This window comes from Paroedura picta, chromosome 7, assembly GCF_049243985.1.
Source record: "Paroedura picta isolate Pp20150507F chromosome 7, Ppicta_v3.0, whole genome shotgun sequence".
NCBI classification, from domain to species: Eukaryota; Metazoa; Chordata; class Lepidosauria; order Squamata; family Gekkonidae; genus Paroedura; species Paroedura picta.
This window is the reverse complement of record NC_135375.1, coordinates 96,566,862-96,594,171: the sequence shown is the minus strand read 5'-3', so window position 1 is coordinate 96,594,171 and position 27,310 is coordinate 96,566,862. Positions and strand designations below refer to the sequence as shown.

The window sequence follows — 27,310 nt, the reverse complement described above, 5'->3', positions numbered from 1 at the left end:
ACATTTCCCGCCATGGCCTAATTTGGGTAGCTTTGCTCCAGGCTGGGGGTGGAGAAGGGGGCTGGAATTCGCTTTTTATGAAGAAGGGCGGCCACGCAGACCCACAGGCATCGCTTCCTCTCCCGACTCCACGGTTCTTCGAACAAAACCAGACTTGCAGAATAAATGACAGAAAGGAAGTCCAGCAGCAGAGAACCAGGAACTTCTGTCCTGCTAACTGAATCATGGTGGATAATTAATGGGGCAACATCACTTCGCTGTCATTCCAGCTAACAGCTTTGCAGCTCAGAAACAAGGTATAATAAAGCCATCTGTTACCAGTAACGCTGACTGCTGCTTCTCTGAAACAAGAGTTGCTATTACACTGCACCGAAGGGCATCTTCCGACCAGAACCGGTTCTCAGACATCCTGAAGGAGCCTCCATCGAAAGAAGCCTCAAAGTGACTGTAGCAGTGGCTGGTTTTGACAGCTGCTACAGCAGCCGATCCACTTCTCCCAGCTCTCTTTCAGCACAAAGGCTCTCTTATTCCTCTTAACTGCTGTGGGTATGTGCAAGAATGTCAGTGGGCAATGCCACCAAAAGAGGGCTAGAAGCTGGTGCTGCTGATGCCTGTAGCAGCTGTCAGAATCAACGGTAGTAGGCAGAAGTGTACCTGGCTTACATGGCACCCGGAGCAATGGGTGGGCAGGGCTGGTGGCACGGGGGTGCTGGCACGGGTGCAGGTAGGCAGTCTGCTCAGCTTACACCCCGTGTGTATCTGCCTGCCAGCCTGACCCACACATCTCCTCCATCAACCTGTCTGGCCCACCCTACACATCTCCTCTGCTTGCCCCGCAGGTCTCCTTCACCGGCCTGACTGCCCCACACGTCTCCTCCAGCACACTCCACGGGTCTCCTCTGGACCCCCTCAAATGTCTCCTCACCCTATGCATCTGTTCCACTGGCCAGTCTGCCTGCTCCCGAGGGACCCAGTCAAGGGAGTCCTCCGGTGCCCCCTTAACTCGCACCCAAGGCATGTGCCTCAGTTGCCATACCTGAGATACACTAATAGCAATAGTCACCCCGGAAGTTTGGAGACTGAGCCTGGGGGGGTTGGAGACACATTTCGGGGCCCCTCCCACTTCATTCCGGGTCTCTCATGTTGCTCCCGTCCTAGAACTGAAAAATTCCAGCCTTTGGTGAACCAAACGTCAGCAGACAGGTGTCTGCTCTCAAAGCTTCCTGCAATATGCATTTGGATTTCTTTAGATGTTCCATCACTGTTCCAGTCAGGCTGGTTAGTCCACCTCCTGCCGCCCGAGCCTGTCAGTGTGATTTGTGTATACCAACACAAGGGGACTGTTGACAGTGATACTCAGCGACACACAGAAACTGGAAGAGGCTTGAAGGCAGAAATGCTCAAAAATCAGTTGTGGGAGTGACAGAAAGAACCAGCTGCCACCCTACTCCGCTGAGAGTCGCCCTCCGCTGCTAGCGTGACTCGAAATGACAGGCGAACGCTAAGCAGTCTTGAGGATAAGGCTTCCGTCTTCTTTTCAGTTTTTTGCAATCTGAAACCAACAGGTCTGAGCCCGATTGGTTCAATGAGTTTAGATGGGGAGTAACTCTGCACAAGACTGCACTGGGAAACCAAAACCAGGACGGATTTTGCACCAAGGTTCATCTGCTCACAACTAGTTGAGGAGCACTTGAATTTTAGCAAGAATGAGAGCCACTGATCAGGGTTCGACCTGGGCTGGGGAAACCCAGGTTCAAGTGGCATGCTTCGATACACAGAATTATTTAAATAACTTGTGCGCCCTGATCTTCCACAGAAGCATGCTTCACTTCCTGGAACTTGTTTCCAAGCACGCACGCATCAGAAGGCAGCCTTAAAACACCGAATTTTAAGCAATAATTCAGATAACTCACAGGAGTTCATTCGGCAGTTCAAAAGTTATCAGCATTGCCCCAATCTGCAGATACTTAAAATCTACAGAACAGCTACATGCAGACTAGGGAGATTTGTTTCTTTAAATTTGGGGAATAATAGGGAGGGGGGGGAATCTGAAAACAGGGGGAAAACTGGAGGGGGGGGGCTTGGTATCCGATCCTTGCTTCCCATTAGACGCACCAAGTGACTCTGGGCTAGACACTTTCTCGTCACCTAACCTACTTCGCAGGGTTGTTGTGAGAAGAAAAGGAAGGGGGTAGAACCATTTGCATTGTCTCCAGCTCTTTAGATGGGAGACGGGATAAAACACGTTCCTTTCTAATCAGTTATACAGCACGCCATTGTTTTTCGTTTCTCTGTAAGTACAAATCCATGCTCTTGCAAAAGCCAAACTTAGAAAGACTCTGAAGAAGCCAGAGGCACGGGGGGGGGGGGGCTACAGTGCCTCTATTTACCCTTCCTCATTTGTTAAGCATGCATGAAATCCCACATGATTGTCATTAACAACAGTGTGTAACTCTAAAAGGCAGATGGCCCACTCCAGCTGGTTGTGGCAAAAGGCCCTCCGGGGATCTGGTTTATTTCAGAACACCGGCACGGAAGAAAATAGGAATATCGACACGGAGGTCAAGTTACAGAAGAACAGTGGAATATAACTCCAAAATAGAGAGGCACAGATGTGATGGCTAGGTAGGAAAGGAATCGATACCTTGCCTTTTAAGGGTTTTTTTTTCAGTTCTAAAAATACACTGAGGTGAAAGATGTCAGTTCCTCAGTCAGTAGCAGGTTAGAAAAGGAAAACAATACGAGGCAGATAAATCCACACAGGAGCTTTTTGAAGACGCACGTCCTTATGCAGAGGGCTCTTTCACATATTCCCGCCCGCCACACAAGGCCACAAACGCCAAGGGAGAACAGCTTTGTTCATGCCACCATTCGGTGGGATCCCAGAAAACTCCAGGACAAGGTACAAAGCAGAGAATCCAGCTTATTGGGAATTTCGGCTTCCATTTGTTAAATCAGCAAGTGAATCATCAGACTACTGGCCAAGTGAGGTTCGTATTGTCTACTCAGGCTGGCAGCAGCTCTCCAGAGTCCCAAATTGCAGTCTTTCACATAATCTGCTACAACTGGAGATGCCAGGGGGTGTCTGAATATGTTCATCAGGACACCGAAGGAGAAGGAGAAGAGTAGTTAGTTTTTCTTCACTGCAGGAGCCTCAAAGCGGCTTACAATGGCTTTCCATTCCTCTCACGGCTACCCACTTGAATCTCCCCACAACCCTGTGAGGTAGATGGGGCTGAGAGAGCTCTGCTAGGACTGCTTAGTCATAATACCACTATCAGGGCTGGGACTAGCCCAAGGTCACCCAGAAGGCTGCACGTGGAGGAGTGGGGAATCAAACCCAGCTTGGCAAATAAGAAGCCAGTGCTCTTAACCATTACACCACGTGGACTAAAAGAGCATGGGATAAATTTTTCTGATGACCAGGGCCTGGGGTTTCTTTGCCTTGCATGGATTCTGCTCCCTCCCTTGAATTAGGGTTGCCAACAGGCCTAGAGAAAAATGGCCTGTCTCTTTATAGTAGAGGCATAATGTGTGGAAGTGGCTAGATGGAAACTATTCATGGCATGGAGGGAAATAATACCACCTACTAAATAGGGCTGCCAACTCTGGGTTAGGAAATTCCTCGGGACTGGGGATCTAGACAGGGGAGAACACGGTTTGGGGAAGAAAGAAACTTTAGTGGGATATAATGCTACAGAATTCACTGTCCAAAGGAGCCATTTTCTGCGACCTGGAGCTCAGTTTTACTTTTGGGAGACTTCCAGCCCCCACCTGGAGGTGGCAACCCAACCACTAAATAACATCACTCACTGAGCTGCAAATAAAGGGGCAGCTCACTTTTTTTCTCCATGCAGGTGCCAATCCTAACTTTGATTGTCCATTAGGAAACAAGATGAGAAATAATTTGTTTTCAAACAGGACCCACACTAGGGCAGGGGTAGTCAAGTTGTGGTCCTCCAGATGTTCATGGACTACAATTCCCATGAGCCCCTGCCAGCAATTGCGTTCACGGACTACAATTCCCATGAGCCCCTGCCAGCAAACGCTGGCAGGGGCTCATGGGAATTGTAGTCCATGGACATGTGGAGGACTACAGGTTGACTACCCCTGCACTAAGGTATGCCTGAGGCAGAAAAGTCAGCAAACACCTTCCTCCCGTTGTTAAATAATAATAATGATAAAAACAAATTATCAAAATCTGCCCCCTCAGGCTTCCCTCTATCTAATGGCAGGGCAGCGACTCTGCCCTTAATAAGAGGTGTATGGAAAGGAGAATTTGAGCCAGGTGTGTCGCTTTTTGATCAGAAGCAGTCAGACCGGATATGATCTACAAGAAAATTACTGCTTGTTCAGAAATCACTGCACTCACCCACAGCTGAGAACTTGGGCCACCTCCAATTGTCACCGAAGAGCAGGAAGCAACCAAAGTCAGTTCAGAATACGGAAGGGCATGCACCAGAGAGATCCAAAGAGGCAAAATGTGTATCAGGTTGTGCCACAACTCAAAAGCATTTGCTTGCCTTTTGCTGGGGCTGAGATTGTCAACAGAAAAACAAGGAACCTATCCAAGACAATATACTTGTTATAACACAATATATATTCAATTTTAATACAATGTTTATATATACGCGAAGAATCAACCATAACGGTTTCTAGATAATTTGTTTTCAGTATCTTCTTCAGTGGTTGAGTCCTCCAATATAAGATTGTGGTAACAACAGTGAACGATTAGTGTGAAAAAATCCTACAGTATTTCCTTATATTAATAATATCAATAGGCCATCGGCTCAAAACGTATCGGGGAATGTTAGTCAAAGACTGAGATTGTGTCAGAGGAGAAGATAGATAAAGGTAAAGGTATCCCCTGTGCAAGCACTGGGTCATGTCGGGCCCTTGGGGTGATGCCCTCTAGCGTTTTCATGGCAGACTCAATACAGGGTGGTTTGCCAGTGCCTTCCCCAGTCATTACCGTTTACCCCCCAGCAAGCTGGGTACTCATTTTACCGACCTCAGAAGGATGGAAGGCTGAGTCAACCTTGAGCTGGCCGCTGGGATCAAACGCCCAGCCTCATGGGCAGAGATTCAGACTGCATGTCTGCTGCCTTACCACTCTGCACATGAGGAGAAGATACCCTGTGCTAAATATACCAGCTACACATAGATGTAGAGGACGAATGGAACCCCTCCCACACGGACATGCTCAGTTGTCAAAAAATGAACTTTGCCAAGTTTTTATCCAGTTTGGTTCCTGTGCCTTTTGATTTCAGCCCAACCCACACATCTGTGACCGGTAAAGCTTTCCTTGGCATGAAGTAGATTTGCCAATTTACAGGGGCGACTGAAGATCTCCCACTATAATGATTGACCTTCAGATGACCACGATCAGTTCCCCTGGAGAAAATGGATCCTTGGCTTCTATGTATACCCTGCTGAGGTCCCTCTCTTTCCCCAAATATCCAGGTGTTTCCCCACCCAGTGTTGCAAAGCCTAGCATGAAGAAAAGCTGTGGAAACACTACCACAGTAAGTGTTAGAAGACAGGAATAAGAACACTGGTGGCAAATCTTCTAAAAGAACTCACCATGTAGTATGGCCATTTCACCTATAAAGTTGATATGTTCTATTATTTTGGTTTTCTTCTTCTTCTTCTAGGCCTGGGTGGAAAGGTCAATCCATCTGCCCCCAGGTTTTTAGTGATGGTGCATGTTTTTATTTGCTTGCTAATTGAATATTTTAAATATATATATGACAGCCTTTTTCAATTTTTCTTTTACCATTGAGATACCGCTGAAGCATTCTTCAGGCTTTGAGAATCCTCAGAAGTGGCAGGATCGTGCAGAATATGGTTGGGAAGCAGAGCTGTGTACATGCCCACACAGGGCCCCTCCCCTTCCCATCCCCTCTAGGTACACCATTAGCCATTTTGGGAAGGAGGGGGATTCAATGTGACCGTATCTGGTCCTATCACCCGATAAACATTTAACAAATTTTAAAAATATATTAAAAATCAATTAACACCTATCCGGGAAACCCTTCCAGGACCATCAAGAAACCCCAGAGTTTAAGGAAACCCTGGTTAGGAAATCCTGGCATATGGTTTTATTTTTGTATGCACTTTTAACCTGTTGTTAGCTGCCTCCAGACTGCTGCCAGAGAGGGTTGGCCGAGAAATAAAATAAATAATAGGAATAAGAAGTTGTTTGTATCCTGCATTCTGCAGGGTTTGGACTAGATGACCCTGGAGGTCCCTTCCAACTCTGATTCAATGACTCTTATTCTCCACAATGGAGATCCAAAGAGGCTAACAGCCACCTTCTCCCGTCCTCTATGCGATCCGCACAACAACCCTGTGAGATTGGTTAGGCTGAGAGTGTGATCAGCCTAAGGTCATCCAGAAAGTTTCCAGAACTGAGCAAGGATTTGAACCTGGGTCTCTGACACCCCATTCCACCAATGCTCATAAACACTACACTGTGCTAGCTTATAGGCTGTGAGCTGCCCCCAGGCCTTAGGAATTGAAATTACAAGATTTGTGATACACACACACACATTTCAATAAATGACTATCCTAAAGGCAAATTCAGGTGGTGTGTGAACAAAGTTTGAGTCCAGTGACACCTTTAAGACCGACAATGTTTTAGTCTAGGTATGAGCTTTCGTGTGCATGTGTTGTGTCCAATGAAGCATGCCTGCACAGGCAAGCTCATAAGTTTTAGTCTAGGTATGAGCTTTCGTGTGCATGTGCTGTGTCCAATGAAGCATGCCTGCACAGGCAAGCTCATACCTTGAAAAGAAAAATGTTCTAGTCTTACAGGGACCACAGAATTGCAACTCCATCCCACAGATAATTTAGCAGTCCTTTTGAAGGGCTGCTGTATTGCCCGCTCACAGCACCCGTCTCCCGCAACCCCTCTACCCCTTCTTCTTATGCAGAACCTGTTTGCTAAAATGCTGCCTAGTTCAAATTCCGGCAACGAGTGTTTTTGCAAAAACTTCCCAGCTATGCAAAATCCCCAACAAATGAACACACGGACAAAAATTTGCTGCCTTGGCCAGACCCAGAAACAGAAGACAAAGGGACAGTTGTCCCCTTTGAGCCATTCCGAACAGTCAGGCATTCCGCTGGAACTCACAAGGGCCTTCTCAGGCCACGGCCTGGACAACAAGCTACATTCAGAAAGGGGATGACCATCGGCCCAGGTTCAATCCCCAACATCTCCAGTTTCTAAAATCAGGTGGCAGGCAGGGTTGTCCCTTTGGCCGCCATTGGGGGATGGAGGGATCATGTTCCTGGATCCAGGCTGGACAACTCCTGGAGAAAACCCTGATGGAGAAAAGCCATAGAGTCCACCCTCCCAAGCATCCACGTGCTCTGGGAGAACTGAGTTCTGGCATTTGGAGATGAGATACAATACCACGGGATCCCCAGGTCCCTGCTGGAAGTTGGCATACCTAGCAGCAAGGTGATAGGAAGATCTTTGCTTGAAACCCTGAAAAGTCGCTGCCAGGCTGAGCGGACAATGCTGACCTTTCTGGCGCATGGGTCTGATTCGGTATAAGGCAGATCCACATGTTAATGTGTGTTCATTCGACATCAGAACTCAATTCAGCAGTATGGCCATTTAATTATTCACTTTTTTATAGTCCCGCTTTCTCCCTGAGACCCATGGAGCTAAAAAATGTATAGCAAAAAGCCCACCCCAAAAAACTCAAGGAATAAAAAGGTTTAAAGCAATAGGAACCGTAGAAGGTATGTAAAAGTCAGAAAACAATGCAGGAAAAACAAGATAACACATAAACAGTCCCATCAACGACAGCCCTTGTCCTTCAGTGAAAATGGCGTCTTGGAAAACATTCTCATTTGACTACAGCCTAGGGTTGCCACCTCCAAGTTGGGGAATACCTGGAGATTTGGGAGGTAGAGCCTGAGGAGGGTGGGGTTCGGGGAGAGGAGCTTCAAGGGGGCATAATGCCCATTAAAAAAGGGATAAGAAATGAAGTTGTCATCAGCTGCCAAATAAGTGGAGCCTAAGACAGTCTCAAAGGACTGCAATTCCCCCAGATGTGGAATTACAAGTTCACCCACCAATGTAACTGCCTTGGAGGGAGAAGGATGGGATCATTTTAAGCGCTGAAAAATGGTCCAACATTAAGGCTGCCAACTCCAGCTTACAAGTTTCCTGGAGATCTGGGGATGGAACTTGGGTAATGAGGAATATGGAGAGGAATTTCCCCTTGAACTTATGGTATACTAGAAGTTGCCTGTTGAAGCTGTCATTTTCTCCAGGGGTGCTGATCTCTGTAAGCCTGGAAATCAGTAATAATGCCAGGAGAGCATCAGGCCCAGTGTTGCCAATCTCCAGGTGGGACCCGGGGATCACCCGGTATTATATCTGATCACCAGCTTTTTAGAGATCAACTCTAAATTTGGCAAGTGAACGTTATGGTATCATACCTGCTGGGCTCTCTCCCCAGGTCAGCCCAGGAATGGCAACCCTATCCAAGCCCCACCTGGAGGCTGGCAACACCACCCAAGATAGTCAGTGCTGATTATGTGTCCCACTTTTTAAAAGGCTAGCCAGGGCTGAATCTGCACTGGGTTTTTTTTAATCCCCAGTGACCTCTAATTAAAAAGCCCTCATCTACACCTTATTTGATTTCCATTCTGATATTTAGTGCTTTAAATTTTACATTTGCAACATCTATGATTGATCCATGGTGACACTACCTCCCCCTCCCGTGATATCCAGGAGTGGATATAACTTGCTACACTTGAGGAAACTGCTCTGAGAGCCCCAGTATTAAGTGTAGATGTTCTGCATTTTGCAGGATTAACTTCCTCCCCCGCGCTTTCCAACGCTGACATAGCGAAACAGTCTGTCGCTGATTAGTCAGGATGTCAGTTCAAAGACTGCCTAGTTCTCATTTGCCATTCCCTCGAAAAAACTTATTTTTGCCCTCATTTCTAAAGTGTCTATGCTCCAAGCCCATACTTCTATGTGCCGAGATTTAACTTCTGGATTGTCTTACCTGCCCCCTCATTCTCCTCCCCCCTTGCAAGTTCAAAAAAAGAAAAAGAAACAAGCGGCCTCATGCTCCACCCCCCGCTTATTCTGGCTGTAGAACAGCCTTCATTGCCGGCTGGAGCTTCGCAACCACCGCTCCCCTCTCCCCTCTGAGCTTCCCCAATCAAGCGGGAAGGAGAAAGCAGCCACACAAGTATAAAACACAATCTGTTTCAATTCAGGAAAAAGGAAGGAGGAAGACCAGAGTTCAAATCATTCTGAATTCAGCAGGACCGACCAGAGGGGGGGGAAAGTAAGTGCAGAACCTGCCCTGGGAACTGCAGCAAGGGGCATTGAGTTATAGCCCAAACAGCATCAGACAGAAGGCATTGCTCAGCTGACCAGGTGAAGACAGACTCCAGGCATTTACACCTGGCCAATCCAAGGTATTGCTGGTTTGGCTTAGGATCAGTGGGTCAGTTTACACCAGGCTTTCTCAACCAGGGTTTCATGAAACCCTGGGATTTCTTGATGGCCCTGTGTTTCCTGAATGGGTCGGAGTTAATTAATTTTTAATCTATTTTTAAATTGGTCAAATATTTATTAGGTCATACTTTGGCCACCTCATGAGAAGCAAGGACTCCCTGGAGAAGAGCCTAATGCTAGAAGCGATCGAGGGCAAAAGAAGAAGGGGACGACAGAGAACGAGGTGGCTGGATGGAGTCAGTGAAGCAGTAGGTGCAAACTTAAATAGACTCCAGGGAATGGTAGAGGACAGGAAGGCCTGGAGGATCATTGTCCATGGGGTCACGATGGGTCGGACACGACTTCGCACCTAACAACAACAACAACAAATGAGTATATATGATCATATCAAAAAACAACAACAACAACAACAACACCATGGCCAATGATGAGCCTGGAGGGGGTGGGGAGGGGAGGGGTCCCAAGTGGGTGTATTCCACACAATTGCGCCACTTCTGGGTTTTCTTGAGGCCTGAGAAATGTTTCAGCGGTTTCTCAATGATAAAAAAGTTGAGAAATGCCAGTCGAGGCTGTGTGATAAAAGGAAAGGTAATGCATTCAGACAAGGCTGTGAAGATCTCATTCATGGGCCTTGAGTCTCGGAGAACTGCTTTATTCAGGCGCCCATCAGAGCTTTGGAAAAAGCCCGTTGGAGGAAGTGCATTTCTTGTGGAGACTATGCATTATGCTTGTTGAGACTATGCATAGTCTTGTTGAGACTATGTATTGTGCATGGCAGGAAACCTATCAAAATCCTGCCCAAAAATACATTGTTTTTTTAAAATTTCTGCATGTGGAGCTGGTTTTGCCATGGAAAAGCCACCATTGTATTTGTGATTATGCATGGCATTCCCCCCTCATAGTGGCCACAAGATTCTAGACTGGCCCACAAGATTCTTGATGTGAACTCAGAAGTCTGCCGATTTCTCTGGAATCATAGAATGCCCTACTTTGCATCACTACAGATGCTTCTAAGAAAGTCTCCAGCTTGGACGCATTAGGAGCCATTGACACACTTCTTAATGGCTGCCACACCAAACCATATCACGGCACGAGACAATCCCTGCTTTTAATCCCTGCTGGAAGCTCCAGAAATAAGTAGCCTTTGGCAACAACATGGAAATACATATATCATCTTATGGTTTCTGTCGTTCTTAACACCATTTCCCAAAACTATATAGATAAGACTGGATAACCATGGGCCGCATGTTATGCCACAGTGACAACAGAGCTCAAACAAAGAGCCAGGTGAAGGCCTAGCACAAGACAATCACAGCATGGGGAGGGGGGGGGATCCTCTGAAGAAAAACAAGCATGCACTATTTTCATATAATCTCCCTTGGACAGGGCATCCTTGTCAAATGGCTCCCTGGAATTTCCTGCCAGGGCATTTGAGAGATCACTACTGAAGTTCTGAAATGCAGGATGGGAGAATCCGGTGCAAATGCGGGGAGGAAATCACATCAGGAATAATTACAGAATGCATTAGGGCTAGCAGGTTCGATACAAGGCAGAGTTCCCAAGCCTTTAACAATGGCAAAACGAAGCTGATCAGGTGTGAGCTCTGGGTTTGCTCTCTTTGTTACCCTGGCCCTGCTCCAGTGTCTTCAACAACAGTCGGACAATCAGAAGTACAACCGGTGAAGCTTTCCCCTTTACCTTGTCCCCAGCTCAGGAAAGGCATAGCTTTTAAAACGTTGGAGTACATATTGGGAGGCAGTGATGTCAAGTCGCAGTCAAGTCATAGTGACCCCAGAGGGCAGGGATGGCCAAACGGTGGCTCTCCAGATGTTCATGGACTATAGTTACCATGAACCCCTGCCAATTGGCCATGCTGGCAGGGGCTCATGGTAATTGTAGTCCATGGATATCTGGAAAGCCACAGTTTGGCATCCCCTGCCATATGGTTTTCAAGGGAACTCAGGTGATTTGCCATTGCCCTGCCATTGTGTGGCAACCCTGGATTTCCTTGGTGGTCTCCCAGCCAAACACTGACCAGGGCTGACCCTGCTTAGCTTCCAAGGTTGGATGAGAACAAGCTAGCCAGGCCATCCAGTCAGGGCAGGAACTGGGAGAGCCAAGTTCAGATCCCCACTCTGGCCCAAAGCTAAATACATGGCCTTGGAACAGTCACCTTCCCTGATGAGCATATCTCACAGGATTGTTATGAATATAAAAATGGAGGAACAGAGAACAGTGTATCAGGAACAGTGGGGGGACATGTACTATAGAACTATTTACTACTCTGCCAGTGGACTACAATTCCCATGAGACCCTGACAGGTGCTCATGGGATTTGTAATCCAAAGAAATCTGGAGAGCTACACTTTGGCCACGCTAGGCATAAACATACAATATAAGAACAGGGATGGCACCCATGTCAACATGTACTGAATGGAGCTTAAAATGTTAGTTATGAGACAGCTCTTCTTAGCCACCATGGTGGGAAAAGAAAGCTGGGCCTATCAATTATTTATCATGCCTCTCCAATCAGCACTCATGGTTGGGTGTGAAATCTGTCACAAGTCTTTCAAGTGTAAATTGTCTGTGCAAAAAAGGAAGGAGTTGAGGTAAAAAGGTGTGAATCCTGTCATAAATCTTCCAAATGTGAATTCTCTATGCAATTGAGTAGAACAGTATTAGCGGTTAGCAGGGCAGAAGAGTCCAGAATCCTGGTTTTCAAAACATCTGCAAAGATGTGTATGTGTGTGTAAGATTATGTTGGAGCAAAGCAGAGAAAATAAATAACAATGCCTGATCACCCATCTACTAATTGTCCTTCCCCAATAAAAGTTTTCTGACTATGGGCCTGGGGTCTTCCTTACCAAAGATGCCTATTCTCAACTAAATAAAATTTAGGTGACTCACACCTGCCTTTAAATGAAGTAACTTACTCCGTTAAATAGATCACCAAAAACCACAACCGAGGTTTTTTTTTAAGATCTTGAAACAGATTAGAGAGCTCTTGCAACCTAAACATCAAAAGCTCCCTCCAGTTGCTAGAAGGAAAGGAAACTGTGAATATCCTCCCTAATTTCTGACTTCAATAACACACCACCAGAAGAAAAACAGCTTCTCTAAATTAAAAAAGAAATGTGCCCCACCTACTGAAATTTACTCCACTAATTACCCAAGATATTTATATCCACTTCACCAAGAAAGGATTCATTTGGACATTTATATCCACTTTTGTCCCCAATAAGGACCTAAAGTGGTTTACAACGTTTGCTCTGTTTCCATTTCATCCTGACAACTAGCAGCCTATACCAAGATCACCCAGGGAGTTTTCACAGCCAAGGGGGAATCTGAGCCAATTTCAATCTACTGACTAAAGTCCACAGGCCTACCAGAATTGCTCACCTCCAGGTGGGGTCCGGAATTTTCCAGCTGTTAGCAACTGACTGGTTTCCCTATGATCCAATTTACTGTGGTGAACACTGTGGTATTGACACAAATTAACATTTCTTCTCAAAATCCATACCGATACAGAGATAAATCCACAAAGAACGCTTAAGCCACCCTAATAACATCAGCCACCTTGACTTTCTCATCTGAAACAGCCTGAGAACATCGGCCTTCCAATGCTGATAAGACGCAGAACCTTGATCAATAAATGTGGAAATCAAATGACCTTAATTCCTTCCTTAATTACTCACACACCAATGCACTCTAAGGCAGTGGTCCCCAACCCCCAGTCTGGGGACAGGTACCGGTCCGTGGATCAGTCAGTACTGGGCTGTGGCTCCCCCTTGTCCTCCTCCCTGGGGGCTGCCCTGTCACTCTGCCACCGGCTCACCTTTGGTGCTCTCCAGCGGCTGCCATGGCGGGGGCTCCCCCTCAGCATGACACTGCACAGCTGCTGCTGGCAGCACCCCCCAGCGGGCAGCAGGACGTCAGGGTTCCGGTGGGAAAGCAAGTGGAGCAGGGGCTCAGGTGGCAGCAGCGACATCCCTCAGCAAAAGACTACCACCCCCTGGGCCTCAGTAAAATTGTCAAGTGTTGACCGGTCCCCGGTGGTAAAAAGGTTGAGGACCACTGCTCTAAGGCAGTGGTCCCCAACCTTTTTATCACCGGGGACCACTCAACACCTTTTACTGAGGCCCGGTAGGGGGGGGTAGTTTACTCCTCTATTCTCAACCACTGCCCTAAGGCTCTCTGATCGCTATGGTAATGTTTAAACATCCCTTCAAAATAAGATACAGACACGCCACAACAATGAAGTGTGTTGTAAAGGGCTGGGGGGGATGAAGTAAAGTGCCGGGGGGGGGGAGAAGGCATCCTTCAGGGCCCACCACCAATTAGTCGAAGGACCACATGTGGTCCGTGGCCCACAGGTTGGGGATCGCTACTCTAAGGCAGTGGTCCCCAACCTGCGGGCCGCGGCCCGGCGCCGGGCCGCAAAAGCCATGGTGCCGGGCCGTGGCTCCCTCTCCCCGCCCCCCCGCAGTAAAAAACTTCCCAGGCCCGATTCGCGGGTGCGGCCCGCGGGCGCGGCCGGGCGCGGCTCGTGGGCGTGGCCCGCGCGGTCCCTGCGGGCGCGGCCCAATGCCCTGCCGGTCCCCAGCCTAATAAAGGTTGGGGACCACTGCTCTAAGGGACTCTAGTAATCTAGAAAGAGTAATGCACTTCAAAAAGGGCAAGGCTCAAAATCAGTAAATTTCAGTTAAAAAAAACCCAGGTAGCACTTTGTCAACAGAATCTTTTTGCTGACCTAGAGCATCAGCTTTCATGCAGAAGGTCCCAGGTACAATCCCTGGCATCTCCAGTTAAAAATTCAAGTAGCAAGTGATGTGAAAGGCTTTTGCCTGAGACCTTGGACATCTTCTGCTGTCTGAGTAGACAGGATTGACAGGGATAAACTATCAGTCTGTCTGATTCAGTGTAAGGCAGTATAAACCAGTGTGGTGTAATGGTTAAGAGCAGCAGACTCTAACCTGGACTCTAATCTGGTTTAACCCCCTACTTCTGCATATGAAGCCTGTTGAGTGACCTTGGGACAGTCACAATTCTCTCAGAACTGTCTCGGCCCCATCTACCTAGCAAGGTGCCTATTGTGGGGAGAAGTTCCTTAATGTAGAGAAAAGAGGGTATAAAACCCTACTTCTCTTCTTCAAGTCCCCTAATGGAACTGACTTTAACAATTCCAGTTAAGGCTGGAGTAAGCGTTCAGTTGACTGGAGAAATACTGAACTAATGATGAAGAACTGCGGTGTGTTGGAAAGGGACTGCCCTTTACAAGTACTGTTTAGAAGCAGCTTTGCCTATTCCACAGAAAATCCAGCTGCAAAAGCACATTGAAAGTGCATTATCCAATGTGTACGGAATGGGCCCTGCATTCAATTTTCCACCTACCTCACTGAGCAGCTCTGGACTGCTTACTCCCCTTCTGTCTTCTCCCCAGTTATTATAAAGACACAGCAAATTCACCTCACGTGCTGCCCTGTTCTCCTTGGAGAATAATTCAATGGTTGCCAACAGGAAAAGGGCATAGATGTTTCTTCTGCTACGCAGCAGCAGTTTCAAATGTTTCTACCTTCACTTCCACCTCCACTTGTCACCTAAGGAATTCTTCTGTATTTGCTGCAAAGTTCTTGCAGGGGGGTCTGGAGAGTCGCAGATGCGCATGGATTTCACAGGAAGTACCAATGAGGCCTTTGGGGTCTCACTGTTAGCGCATGCCAGAACACACCAAATATTCCCCTGCTGCTAAAGGGCAAGGAGTCATCTCCCAGAGATACCTGTCAACTGTCCCTCTCTTGAGGAGTATGTAACCACTTCCCAGTAAAACAGAGAAGGGTAATCATGCTGTTTGTATCAATAAAAAGTTAAAGGTAAAGGTATCCCCTGTGCAAGCACTGGGTCATGTCGGACCCTTGGGGTGACGCCCTCTAGCGTTTTCATGGCAGACTCAATACGGGGTGGTTTGCCATTCCCTTCCCCAGTCATTACCATTTACCCCCCAGCAACCTGGGTACTCATTTTATCGACCTCGGGAGGCTGAGTCAACCTTGAGCCGGCTGCTGGGATCAAACTCCCAGCCTCATGGGCAGAGCTTTCAGACTGCATGTCTGCTGCCTTACCATTCTGCACCACAAGAGGCTCTTAGTATCAATAAACTGTAGCACAAATGGCAGGGCCGCGAGGAACCAAAAGGAAAAGCCATCTCATTCTCCTATATAAAATGATGCAATTCGGCTAAGGAGACCTGGCCACCCTTTCCAGCCCTCTAAATTGACTAGGGCTTACAGCTTAGCCACACTGAAGTCTTACTGATTTTTAGGGGGGGGGGGTTCTTTGGAATGGCAAGGGTTTTTACCTCAAAAGTTTAGCCTAGTTTCTCTGGCATTACAACTACAGGAGGCGGGGGCACGTGGCAGCCCACTGGGCCTTCTGACCCCAGCAATAAGACAAAAGACCGAGGCAAACTTTAGGGGATTCATTCAGGAAGTACATTTCTTCTTCAAGACTCCTGTTAGGGGCTGCAAACCACCAGAGGATATGTGCCTCCTTCCCTAGGGCCATGCCAAATTTACTACAGAGCACAGCCCTTCAAGATTCAAAGTCCCAGATCCACTTTTAGCCCCTAGGGGACAGCAGAGGACCCACATCAATGATCACTGCCAATCAGAAATATGTGATAGGAAAAGGGGGAGCCAGGATTATGAATGCCTGTCAAGGCCAGGAAAACAGGGGAGGGACCAAGAAAGCTACACAGGAAAAGCAAGTGTGCCATAGTAAGGAACACATAGAGATACCAGGCTCCAGGTGGGACCTGGGGATCCCCCATGGAAATACAGTTCATTTCCAGATGACAAAGATTAACTCCCCTGGAGAAAATGGCTGCTTTGGAGGGGGGACTCTATGGCATTGTACCCACTGAGGTCTCAGTCCTCTCTAGACTCCATGCCCAAATCTCCAGTTTTCCTTTGTGGATCCGGCAATTCTATCCACTACAGTTTCTAGTTCGAGGTTGAGAAATACCTGGAGACTTTGGAGGAGGAGCTGGGAGTGGGCAGGATAGGACCTCAGTGCAGTCTAATGCTACAGAGTCCCCCTCCAAAGCAGCCACTTTCTCCAGGGGATGAGCTGTAAAGCCAGGAGATTCCCCATCTGGGAATTGTCATCCAGCTGCCCACCCATGCCCAACCAGTGGCCAAGGGGGACATGACAGCTCTAGGAACATGCCATGGGGTAGAGCCATAGAGGAATGCTTTCTACCACTAACTGGCCTTCCCTTCCACTGTGCCCCAAAATGTTCATGCAGAGAGAGGCTAGAAGCATGCTAGTGGCAGCCTTGTTCTTCACACACACACGTACTGTGGCATCAGGTCCTTCTGAAGACTAACAACCAAAATATTATGGCGGCTCTGTTGGGCTCATGACCCAGCAGGTTCATCTCTCAGAAACCCATTGGAAGTAAAGGATGATACATGCAAGCACGTCAATCGTAGGACATTTCACTCTCGAATTATCCTCACACTATTTGTGTAGTTGCTTGGCTCTTGTGGCCATTTCTTGCGTTCTGCAGGGGGTTGGACTAGATGACCCTGGAGGTCCCTTCCAACTCTATGATTCTATGATTCAGGGTGGGCAATACGGAACGGACTGAAAAAGCACGGTGTGTGAAGCAGCAGCATCAAGGGACATGAAAGTTATAATTGCGGGGTTTGGTGAGCAATGGCATGCGCGTAGTCACCTGCCACTGCGCTCTCCGAGCCATCATCGGCTATCCTGAGCCAGCCCTAAGCATGCTATGGAAGTGAATCACAAATTGCAGGTTTGTTTTACTATATATGTCATTTAGAAGCTGTTAAATTCTAAACTCATCATGCAATCAACACTGCAGCCTTAATTCCCTATGGCTACAATCTAGGCCAGGGGTAGTCAAACTGCGGCCCTCCAGATGTCCATGGACTACAATTCCCAGAAGCCCCTGCCAGCATTCGCTGGCAGGGGCTTCTGGGAATTGTAGTCCATGGACATCTGGAGGGCCGCAGTTAGACTACCCCTGATCTAGGCACACTGAGTTGAAATTGGGCCCTTTGAACTTTGGTGGTGGTAGTGGTGGTGGCAGCTGGGGGGTGGGGAGAGGCAGGATTTTAAACCTAAAAGAGAATCAGGCCGCCATACAGATAGTGCTTTGGGTGCAGAATCCACGGACCTCTCTATATTGGTCTGTTGCAGCAGGAAGGGGGAAAAAAAATAAAAGGACTTGTGGCATCTTCTAAAAGCCATCTGAAGACAAATGACCTTGAGTCGTCAAGGCAACGAGCACTAGTATTAGCATGTCTGGAGTGTGGGACGGATTCTCCTATTCAGAGAAATAAACATGCACCCTTTCACATCCTCTCTCACAAACAGGACATTTCTTCTTTCCAAGGCTGGCAGGGAAAAGAGCTGTGGCTCAGAACAGTATCTGCTTGGCATGCAGAAGGTCCTCGGGTGGCTCTTTCTAACCAAAGTGGACAAGTTGCTGGATTTGGTGAGGGCGACTACATGTCACTTAGATCAGGGGTAGTCAACCTGTGGTCCTCCAGATGTCCATGGACTACAATTGCCATGAGCCCCTGCCAGCAAATGCTGGCAGGGGCTCATGGGAATTGTAGTCCATGGACATCTGGAGGACCACAGGTTGACTACCCCTGACTTAGATCATTGTCATGGTTACTCAAACTGGGTGACCAACGGATAGGAGGTCCTTTGAGGGACATTGTCAACCTTTCCTTACTATCTGCAGAGTTCCCTGAAGGGCTGAAGGAGGCAGTGGGTTGCCCTCTTCTAAAAAAAACCCATAGCTGGATCCGCGGGACCCTGCCAGCTACTGCCTGGTTTTGCATATGGCATTTCTGGGTAAGATGGCTGAGAGGGCCTCTGAGGACCAGCTCCTGGCATTCTTGGAGGAAACTTCGGCCTTGGATCCGTACCAGTCAGGCTTCTGACCTGGTCATGGGGTGGTGACTGTGCTAGTTGTCTTGATGGATGATCTTCGTTGCCAGCTGGATCAGGGCAGCTCAGCTATCCTCATGCTTTTGGATCTGTCGGCTGCATTTGACGTAGTCGACCATGAGATGTTAGCACACTGTCTCACCAGAACGGGGATCAGGGGGACAGCCTTACAGTGACTAGTCTCCTTTCTACAGAACCGGACACAGAGGGTGGCAGTGGGGGGAGAGTTGTCATGGCCTTATGCGCTCTCTTGCGGGGTGCTGCAGGGGATGATACTCTCCCCCATGCTTTTCAACATCTATATGCGCCCTCTGGCACAGCCGGTCTGGGGTTTGGGGCTGGGTTCTCACCAGTATGTGGATGACACCCAGCTGTGTCTCCTGACGAATGGCAGGCCAGACCCCCCCACCCCCAAGAAACATTTGCCAGTTGTTTGGAAGCGGTGTCTGGATGGCTCAACCCCTCCAAGATGGAGATCCTGGGGCTGGGTAGAAGGGGGCAGGATCAGGAAGTGTGCCTCCCCTCCCTGGATGGGGTGCAGTTTATTGCTGTACGTATGGCCAGGAACTTGGGGGTGATCTTTGATGCCACCCTTTCTATGGAGTCTCAGATCACGAGGATAGCTCAACTGGCATTTTTCCATCTGCGCCTGGTGAGGTGCTCTACCTGTCTCCAGTACACTTGGCCACAGTGATCCATGCAATGGTCACTTCCAGATTAGACTTCTGTAACTTGCTCTACATGGGCCTACCCTTATCTCTGACCCGGAAACTGAAACTGGTGCAAAATGTGGCTGCTAGGGTTCTTACGAGGTCATCTTGGAGGACCCATAACTAGCCTGTGCTGAGGCAGCTACATTTATTACCGGTTAACTTCTGGATCAGGTTTCAGGTTTTTTCTTACTTTTAGGGCCATCCGCGGCCTGGGCCCTGCTTATCTCCTTATGCTTCCAACAGGGCTCTTCGTTCTGCGGGTTCAAATCGGTGGGTTGTCCCTGGACCCTGGGAGGCACGCCTGGCCTCGACCAGGGCCACGGCCTTTTCGGTCCTGGCCCTAACCTGGTGGAATGAACTCCTGGAAGAGCTAAGGGCCCTAATGGATCTATCACAGTTCCGCAGGGCCTGCAAGACGGAGCTCTTCCATCAGGCACTTGGTTAACGACAGGCTAGAAAGAACGGATCCCTCCTTATATAGGCCTACAGGTTGGGTTTCCCCAGTAGATCCCCCACTGGGTGTGGGCGGTCATGGTTGCTATTATAGAGCGTGGGAGGGGGGAAGGTTTTAGATTGTTTTTTTGCCGTCATTATGGTTTTATGATACTGTCTGTATTTTATGTGGGTTTTAACCTTGTTGTACACCGCCACGAGCCAGCTGGGTCCGGGAGAGGCGGTTGTTGTTGTTGTTATGTGCGAAGTTGTGTCCGACCCATCGCGACCCCATGGACAATGGTCCTCCAGGCCTTCCTGTCCTCTACCATTCCCCGGAGTCCATTTAAGTTTGCACCTACTGCTTCAGTGACTCCATCCAGCCACCTCATTCTCTGTCGCCCCCTTCTTCTTTTGCCCTCGATCGCTCCCAGCATTAGGCTCTTCTCCAGGGAGTCCTTCCTTCTCATGAGGTGGCCAAAGTATTTGAGTTTCATCTTCAGGATCTGGCCTTCTAAGGAGCAGTCAGGGCTGATCTCCTCTAGGAATGACCAGTTTGTTCGCCTTGCAGTCCAAGGGACTCGCAAGAGTCTTCTCCAGCACCAGAGTTCAAAAGCCTCAATTCTTTGACGCTCGGCCTTCCTTATGGTCCAACTTTCGCAGCCATACATTGCAACTGGGAATACCATAGCCTTGACTAAACGCACTTTTGTTGGCAGGGTGATGTCTCTGCTTTTTAGGATGCTGTCTAGATTTGCCATAGCTTTCCTCCCCAGGAGCAAGCATCTTTTAATTTCTTTGCTGCAGTCCCCATCTGCAGTGATCTTGGAGCCCAGGAAAATAAAATATGTCACTACCTCCATTTCTTCCCCATCTATTTGCCAGGAATTGAGAGGGCCGGATGCCATGATCTTTGTTTTCTTGATGTTGAGTTTCAAGCCAAATTTTGCACTCTCCTCCTTCACTCGCATCAACAGGCTCTTTAGTTCCTCTTCACTTTCTGCCATTAGAGTGGTATCATCTGCATATCTGAGGTTGTTGATATTTCTCCCTGCAATCTTGATCCCAATTTGTGACTCCTCTAATCCCGCATTTCTCATGATGTGCTCTGCAAGTTAAATAGGCAAAGCGACAGTATACAGCCTTGCCAAACTCCTTTCTCAATTTTGAACCAGTTAGTGATTCCATGTTCAGTTCTCACTATTGCTTCTGCATATAAATTTCTCAAGAGACAAATAAGATGCTCTGGTATTCCCATCTCGAGTGGCGGTTAACAAATATAAATAAATAAATAAGCCCCCCCTTCCCCCAGCATCACACCTTAAAAGGATCAAGTAGTGATGTGAAAGACTTCTTGCTTTGCCTCTATCAGTCAGATTCTGCAATAGAGACTCTGATCTACTGACTCAGCAGAAAGATGCTGTGATACGTGTGCGTGCGTGCGTGTGTATCCTGAGGTTCTAAAAAGAATGCAAGAGGAATGATTTCACAACTATCTCTAAAGAGGCAAAACTGTGGAGAGCATTGTGCTGCTATTTTCTGGGCTCTGCTCTCAGGAAAGAGTCCTGAGAGCTCCTCCCGGCGAAATCCATTAGGAAAAACTTTATTCAGTCACTTTCCCTCCATGCCAGGACGAGTTTCATGAACTTCACTTCTGCACATCAGGCGAGCGCATTTTCGTCCTGTGCTGCTGCCCCTTTCAAGGCGGTGCGCATGACTTCTCCTCCCACCTTTTCTCCACACAACAACTCTGTAGGGTAGGTTAGGCTGAGAGGAAATGACTGGTCACTCAGGGAACTTCCTATCATGACATCTGTATCCCATCCCATCTTCCCAGAAGTGCAGGGTGGCATACATTATTCTTCCTTCCTCCATTGTATTTTCACAACAACCCTGTAAGGTAGGTTATGCACAGAGAGAGGAAATTACCCATGGGTACCCTGTGAGTTTCATGACCGAATAAGAACTCGAACCCAGGCCTCCTAGATCCTAGTCCAGGCGTAGTCAAACTGCGGCCCTCCAGTTGTCCATGGACTACAATTCCCAAGAGCCCCTGCCAGCATTCGCTGGCAGGGGCTCATGGGAATTGTAGTCCATGGACATCTGGAGGGCCGCAGTTTGACTACCCCTGTCCTAGTCCACCACTGACCGCTACCTACCACGTCTCTTTCTGCTAGAAAATACAAAGGAGTAATGGAAAAAAGCCTGGCTACTCTAAGATGACATTTTTCGGACACTTAAACGCACGTTAAGGCACAATCTGCAATGAGCCAACCGCCGCTTGCTCACTTGGTCCTCCCTTTCTCCCACCTCTGAAAGACAAGGCACAAGGCTACATCCTGCTTTCACCTGGGAGGGGAAGAGAATAAAAGAATATGGAAAAAAAGAAGCGCAAGCAGAGCCCAGCTCTGTGGTTCCCCGAGAAAAGAAAATCATTACCTTCTGAATATTTTATGCTCTCGTTCCCAAACGGCAGAAAGGCCCAGCAGAGCACTTTCGAAATACTCTTCCAGCCGGCTGCAAAGCCCTGAGGAAGGGTCACCACAGCTGACCCCATGGGGAAAGCAGCCAGGGTTCCCCACTCATGTGGCTGTGGAGCACAGCGGACCCCCCCAGTGAAAACTTTTACATGCATCATAGCCCCAGTGGCTTGGGATGGATTCTTCCCCGCAACTTCCAAGGGGATGGCAGCCCTCCCCTCCTCTGCCACTGGAGAACGGTCTCTGGCAGACAGAAGTTCCCCCAAAGCACTTTTAACATCCTGTATTGGTTTGTTCCTTTCGTTGGGCTCTTTTTGTGTGTGCATAAAAGATGAAACCGCTGTTTTTGTCTAGATTGGGCAAGACCTGTGCAAAAACGGCAGTTTTGAAGCAGAAGAGAAAAACGCTGGCATGCAACCTCCCCACACTCCTCTCCCAATCCATAGCTCATCAGAGGTTAAGTTCCACTGGGTTCAGTGGGTAAGCAAGCATAGGATTGCAAGCCAAAGTTTAGGAAAGGGTCCCAACTAGGGATGCCAGCCTCCAGGTGGGACCTGGGTTTCCCAGGAATTCCCGTTCCTCTCCAGACTACAGAGATCAGTTTCTTTGGAGAAAAGAGGGAACTCGGGGGCACTGTAGCGCGCTGAGACCCCTGTCCTCCCCAGGCTCCGACCCCAAATATTTCTCCAACTTGTTTCTGGCAGCCCTAAGCCAATCCAACGCACCTCGACGACCTTTCCGGCAAAATCGCTGCAAGGCAATGAATTCTGCAGGAGACCACGTTCCCCTCTCCAAGTAATGATCCTACCTGCCAGGGAGAGAGTAAAGCCCGCGGAACTCCCCGGGACCTTTTTTCCCAAGGGACGAGGATGGGATCGGCGTGTGTGTCGCTTCCCAAAAATGCTCCCACCAGGGAGTGGCCTGATCGCCAAACTGGAAACGTTGGGATCGCATCAGCCCCAACTCAGGGAGGAGCGGGCCGGGCAACGCGGGCGAGCGAGAGGAACGGACCCCTTGCCCGACCTGCCGACTTTCCGCCTGACCATCCGCCCAGGAGAGCCCCCTGCGAGGGCGCGGAAAGCAGCCGGCCCGAAGTCTGCAAACGCTCCGGCTTGAACCGGCCCCGAGCCCTTCCAACAAGCTCGCCGCCAACTCCGCGGACTCCTCCCCGGCAAGCCGCCGGAGACGCTCCGAAAGCTTTCCGCGCACAGAGCGAGCGGCTCTCTCCCGCCGTCTCTCGGGGCCCAGAAGGGATTAAGGCCGGCCGGGCGCCTGCCGCGCACCGTCCAACGGAGAAACGCCAAGCGGACGCGGGAGAAAGGGCAGCAGGAGGAGGCTGCGATCCGGCGCTCTCGCCGAGCCAAGCCTTGCAGTCCGCCGGACTTACTTCCGAATTAGCAGCAGGCGTCTGGCCGCGCTGCAACCCCGTGTGTGTGTGTTTTTTGTTGGGTTTTGTTTTTGCCCTATTACATAAGGGCATTTACGAGGCAACGCGCCTAGTATCGGGCTGCAACGCTTTACCTGGGAGTAAACCCCATTACGTAATGGGATTAACGAATAAAACATGCCCCGGATCGGGCTTGCCAAAGGAAACGCGCGAAGGAGGGGGAAACCAAACTCGTCGGAGCGATGCTCAAAGCATCTTTAGTCGCGCTCCGCTCCCGCCGCCGGGGCGTGAGCGGCGCTTCCAACTTTTCTTTCCGCGCGCAGAAATAGAGAGAATTACGGTACCTGGGCGGGGGCGCTCGGCTTTAGTTCGGCTGCGGCCGGCGAGGAAGCCTTTGGAGCGTCTGACTGGCAATCGGTGGCAGGTGCCGGCTGCGCCGCGAAGGGGCGGAGCTAATGGCAACAAGCCCCGCCCTCTGTCCCGCCTCTGGCGTTGCCTGCCGGAGGCTATTTCTTCAGCGGCTTCTTGGGCAGGCGGTGATTCCTTGCCAAGAGAGAAGCCAAGTCCCCGAGCCGCTAGCAAGGCCACGCCCTTTGTGTTGGAAGCCACGCCCCACACCCTGTACAGAGCTGAGGGCAGAATACACTTTGCACATGCTCAGAGACAATATTGCTTTTCTAGCCTGGAAGGTGCTGTCCTCTTGTTAAGCCCCGTTGTGGTAAGAGCCCTGCTCTTTTCCCTAGCCCTTCCCCTCCCTATCTTTTAGGTTTGCCAGTTCTGGGTTGGGGAATACCTGAAGGTTTGGGGTGGAGCCTGGGGAGGAGAGGAGGGGAGGGACCTCAACTGGGTGCAATGCCATAAAAGTCATCCTCCAAAGCAACCATTTTCTCTAGTCAAGGGCAGGGATAGTCGACCTGTGGTCCTCCAGATGTTCATGGACTACAATTCCCATGAGCCCCTGCCAGCATTCGCTGGCAGCGGGCTCGTGGGAATTGTAGTCCATGAACATCTGGAGGACCACAGGTTGACTACACCTGGTCTAGGGGAACTGATCTCTGCAGTCTGGAGGTCTGCAATATCAGGAGATCTCAATACCTGGAGATGCTCAACTACCTGTTGCAATTTCTTCTCCCCCCCCCCCCAAACTTTTATTTCTTTACAAGCAGAGTGGCTAGTGTTGTTTTATCAAGGAGAACAGTATGTGGAAAGGACATTTTAACCTTTCTGCCTTGGCCCATTTCTCCCTGAACCAAACCAAAACCCAAACAGCACTGCTCCAGTCTCTTTTCACAGGCCCCGATCACACAGTAGCCAGAAGGCCTCACCAATTCTTCTGAATGACAGCACAGTTTGTCAGCATTTTTAACTTTTTAATCAAAAACTCTTATGGAATTGCACCCCAGAATAAGGGATAGTGCTTTTGTGATCTGAATTCCCAGCAGCTTGGTAGGGTGGGGGAATTTCCACCAATCTATTATATGTTTTGCGTAAGGATTCGCACTAGGATCCCCCACAACAGCGACTTTCATCTCATCAAGGCGGGACGTCTCAGCCCGCGGTGGTTGCATCCGGAACCTGTATTTACGGGAGTGTATAAATAAATTTTCTAAATATGTTCTGGACGATAATAACCTCATTGATCACAGTCTATTTTTTGCAGGGGATCGATAGCAAGGTCACACGCTGGGCTAATGTGTCTGAACGTCACAATTGTGCCAGCACATCTCCCCTTAGGCTGGAAACTGATCTGTGACCCATCACTGGACCATGTGAGCCAGCCCACTGTGTGACGCTGAGAAGAACATGTAGTAGAACAACATTGGCGAATGTAGGCCAAAACCACAAGGATCCTTGCTCTAAGCTTGGTGGCACCGGTAATGAATGCCTTCGGTTGCCCTTGAACTAAAGTGAGAATCAGCAGTGGTGCCGGAAGGGAGTCCAGCAGGCTTCAAGAGCCAAGCTGCGCATTACTTGCTTCCAGGTGCCGCAAAACATTACTCTCCCGCACCCCATCAGCACGAGAAAACCAGTCCGTCTGACTCAACAGCTGTCTATGGCCCTGAGATCTCCCTCGCAGGAGGGCCGCTTCCTGTGAACTATTCCCTGTGCCCGTCCCTTCCGTTCTAGCTCTGAACACTGACCGGCTGTCCCCAAGTCACAAACCTGGCCTATATAAGCACTGGAGCGTGCAGAGAGCAGGACTGCGGGTGTTTCAGAGCAACAGCTGTGCATAGGTGGCTTGATGTTGTGTTCTTATGGCACAGCCATTTTTATTTTATTTATTTATTTTTCAATTTATATACCGCTGCTCCCCGACTGGTCTCGTGGTGGTTCACACAATAAAACATTATTAATACGATAAAACCCAGTGAAACTACCCATTATACCAACAAAGGCAGCAGTGGTTGCAGCCTCTTTACCCAAACCTCATCTCGTTCAGCCAGAGGCCACGTCCTCTTCCAGTGAGGTGATAGACCTTGGGGGATCCTTAGTTGGAATGCTGGGACTCTGCCCTGGTCTCAGCTAGTGCTTTAAATGTGGGATTTGCTGACAGAGGATGCCACGGGCATAGATGGCTTCAGAAGGCAATTAGAGGGATTCATGGCATGTAGGTCTATCAGGGACTGCTAGCTCTGGTGAGTCCCAGAGCCAGGCAGCAACATCAGGGGAAGGCCTTTCTCAGCCAGGGTTTCCTGAAACCCTGGGTTTTCTTGATGATCTTGCAAGGGTTTCCTGAATGGGTGGGAGTTAATTAATTTTAAATATATTTTTTAAATTTGCTAATCATTTATCTGGTGCTGTGACCATATATGGGCATGTTAACCCTCCCACCCACCCCCTCCCAAGATGGCCAGTGATGGGCTTGGAGAGGGTGGGAAGGGGCGGTTCCCTGGGTGGGCATGTACACAGCTCTGCTTCCCAACCATATTCTGCATGATTGAGCCACTTCCAGGGTTTCTTGAAGCCTAAAGAGGGCTTCAAGGTTAAAGAAGTTGAGAAAGGCTTTCCTAAACGTATTCTTTATGTGCCTGTTAAAAGGAAGGGAACTTGCAACCTTTGCCTTTGGTTTGCTAAAGACCTGGATGGCCCTGCGTAGCGCAGGTTCATCAGAACTTGGAAGCTAAGCTGGGCTGGGCCTGGTCAGTGCTGGAATATAGGGGTCTTATCAAGGAAGCCTAAGATTGCTTAGTAGAGGCCGGCCCTCATGATGTCTTCTCTGAAAACCTTCTGGATTCTCCATGAGTCAGCTGTGGTTTGACGGCACTTTACACCACCACCAGTCCCTGTATTATTGGACAAGAATGAACACGATCCACAGTGACGACCAGGTTAGTTACTAACTTTCAGTCTTCTGTTTACAAATGAGGGTCTTTGCTTGCTTTCTCTCTCTCTCTCCTTTTCTCGGGATCGCTGGTTCTTTCTTTTCCCTTCCACCCAATACACTTTTCTCAGGCGACCAGCTACAAAAGGCCTCTGATCTGGGAAGACGGATGTGTTTGGAAGCCTGCCTGTGCCGAAAGCCTGTGACCCTCCAAATGCAACTGTATCTGGACCACTGTGACAGGAGGGAGCGTGAGTGGAATCGGCCCAAGAGGGCATCACTTGTGACCTCGCAGCCATGTTGGTGTTGATTGGATCAAAAGTTCTAAATTGGGTTGCAAACGCCTAGCATGCTCTTGCAATGCCATTGGGGAACTGTCGTTTCACTCGGTGAGGAGAGCCCTGCGGCATCAGACCGGTAGTTCATCTAGTCCAGGATCCTGTTTCAGCCAGTAGCTAACCCCTTGTTTATTGTATGCCATGTGGGTAATGTAGCCAGA

The 27,310-nt window shown here is 49.0% G+C and overlaps 1 protein-coding gene across 2 annotated transcripts in view; it reads right to left on the bottom strand.

Moving 5' to 3' along the window:
• The window catches only part of FRMPD1 (FERM and PDZ domain containing 1), a 92,721-nt gene extending 68,766 nt beyond the window's left edge, over positions 1-23,955 (bottom strand). Inside the window, exon 1 of one of the 2 annotated variants that reach the window (XM_077345526.1) lies at positions 23,834-23,955. The gene's annotated coding sequence lies outside the window, so the exon portion shown is untranslated. Of the gene's footprint in view, positions 1-22,910; positions 23,338-23,833 lie in introns of those variants that run through there. The other variant, XM_077345527.1, reaches the window with a different exon arrangement.
• Positions 23,956-27,310: the final 3,355 nt, after the last annotated feature.